Below are 3,027 nucleotides of genomic sequence, written 5' to 3'. Positions count from 1 at the left end.
AAAATCCTTATGCCCGTCCTCCAAATCGAGCTCGTCAATGACTCACAACTTGCCCCTAGACTGGGCTCTCTGATTAGATAATGGATCAATATCGCTAGCCTCATGGGATAAAATTCTTACTATCTATACCAAAAATAATGAAACATAGTTTAGAACACAAACTATGAAAGATCTACACAATAAAGATAAAAAAAGAAGTTTTCTAAAGATATCTTATAGCGTCTCAAAGATAGATATAAACATCTATGTATTAATTTACGAGTCTCTACCAGACATCCTGTTCTTACACTAAGTAAAGTAATGAACTTGGTTTCTCTGATACTAATTTTTCATTAACCAAAAACTAAGGATCATGATGGCACTTATCGTAGCTAAGCCTTGACAAGTAAGCTAATATCCTAAACTGACATGAAGTAGGAAAACAACACAAAAATCCCAAGGTAAGACTTCAAGATCAAAGTCAAACCATACATATACAATAGTAGTAGAAGTCCAAATATCAAAATAATACTATTAACCATCCCAAAACCTAGTGTCACAGTGTAAGAACAATCTAAATAAAACTCAAGGTCTGAAAATATATTTGATAATCCAAAAGAGGCTACAAGTCTATTTCTAAATACAAGATAAGACATAAAACAGATATAATTAGGTTGGAGGTCAACTTTAAAAGCATAGAGTGGCCCCTACCTTGGATATATCAAATAACTACCCAAATTCAACTACTGCGCGGTACACTCAAACCTGTATCTGTATAAAAAAACATAATAGAAATGAGTATGGTCCATTTGTACTCAGTAGGTATCATAAACCGATTAAGCAAAGCAGAAAATAATGTATGTAAATAAACAATATGAGCATATCACCTGCTATCAGAAAAATATTCCAAATGATAACTTACTCCATCTTCACTAACAGTTCTAAATATATCACATAAACCAAAAACAAGTATGAGAAAGGAAATATAGAATAAATATACATTAAATAAAGCATGAAAGCGCAATACTAAAGATGCACAATGTAAAGATGCAATAAGGATGATAATAATAATGACATAATATGTCCAAGTTTATCGCATAACCTCCATACACGCCTATCGAGTACTGCTTCTAGGTAGGTTCCATGGGGGTCGTAACCCATATACATTATTAATACTCAATTCCAGTCTCAATATTTGTATATCTTCTCTTCGAGTCCTAGTCTATGGTAGAGGGTTTTTAGAAGGTGTCATATTTTTATCAAAAATCAGTATTTCCATATTGATAACAATGTCTCATGAATGTATGTATGATATGAGGATTTAATGATCACAACCAAACTAGAATGAGAATCTGAAATCCAACCAATATATATATACGTGAGCTAAAAAATCAACTCAACAGGTCAATAATCTATGAGCCAATATAAGCCATATACCATTAGCATGAAATATGCAAGTAATATATCACTGATATCACATAAAACCCAATTAAGAATTTCGACCAAGAAAATAAGCAAACAAATGTATATACGTAGCCAACAATATCAATGAGACCCCCACACGAGCCACATATGCCAATTATTTTCTAAAGCTACCAGTAACAACAACATAAGCCCCCCATAGGTACACAAAAATAATAATACGATTTTCATAATTCATTTCCAAACCCATAGTATGATTTTATATAAGATATTAACTACCCATCCCAATATGAAGAAAGTTAAGTCATAACCTGTCACAAAATGCCAGAATCTAATCCTAAAACTCTTCACGTGGATATGTTACCCTCTTGAACGACCTTGAACCAACCAAAAGTACAATTATAGAATCTACGTGATAAAAGAAATCACACAATATCCATATTGCCTATTTTCAAGTTGGGGTCAAAATGGCCCCCAAAATGGATTTTTGAAAAGAAATAGTAAAACTGAAGTTTTAGTTTATAAACACCTTACCCATTATTAAAGGGATCCACAGAAGAAAACCCAAGTAAAAAGGGGTTAAAATGGGGTTTAGTTGAAGACGCACTATTTTAGGCCTTTCGGGCCAAAATTCTCAAATTTCAATTTTAAAATAAAGAAATTATGAGTTTTAGATGACAAGAATTGAAGTAAAATAGTTAAAATAGTGATTTGGAGCTTACCCAAGATTGAAAATGAAAGAACTCAACCCCAAAACCCTTAACTCAAAGCTTAAAACATAGGTTTTAGAGAAAATTAAGAAAAGGGTCTTTTATACTTTACAAGGCTTGACCGCTTAAGCGGACACCACTAAAGAGGTTTAGTACCGCTTTAGGGGTACCCATGATCTACACAATCTTCTCTAGCAGACAAGAGGAAGCTTAAGAGGCCTTCTCTTAAGCGAAGATGTCTCTGCTTTAGTAGCCTAAACTGGTGAGTCAGGTCGCTTAAGAGACTAGCTGGCCGCTTAAGCAGCCTTCGCTAAAGCAACCCAAGTGCATCTTTAGAGGCTGCAATAGCTGGGTGGTGTAGTAGATGGGACTTGAAAGATTTTCAACTCTTCATTGATCCCTTGAGATTCATGCTGAATCCCGAGAATGTAGCGAACTATGCTATTCTATCAAATTCAACGTCTTGGACTCAATTGAAAACTTAGATTTTTTAAAAGAGGTTATTTTCACAAAATTAGCCCCTAAGACCCAATGTTATAATCTGCTAAAACAAGATATAAAAGCTATAAAATCACACCAACCATGCTACCAATCCAAAATTGAGAATTTGCTAGAATGGTCCATTTTACCATACGACAGACAAAAAAGTAAATGTTGACGGAAATCATCTATAAGGCTTTGTTAACCTCTAAAAACTACACACCCAATAAAATCACACCGAAAAGCATTGGAAACTATGCCAATTGTCCTCACACCCCAAAAATATCATGTCGCAACCATGGGAAAGGGTAAAAGAGTCAAACATATAAAAATAAATAATTCTCAATATTAAGTCATTACATAGTTCTAATGGATCAATAAGTATATACTATACTATTCTATTGGTATAAAGGTAGTAAAGTGCAATACTGTCACT

Source organism: Capsicum annuum, chromosome 12, assembly GCF_002878395.1.
Source record: "Capsicum annuum cultivar UCD-10X-F1 chromosome 12, UCD10Xv1.1, whole genome shotgun sequence".
Taxonomy (NCBI): Eukaryota; Viridiplantae; Streptophyta; class Magnoliopsida; order Solanales; family Solanaceae; genus Capsicum; species Capsicum annuum.
The sequence above is the reverse complement of the archived record's forward strand: the minus strand, read 5'-3'. Positions refer to the sequence as shown.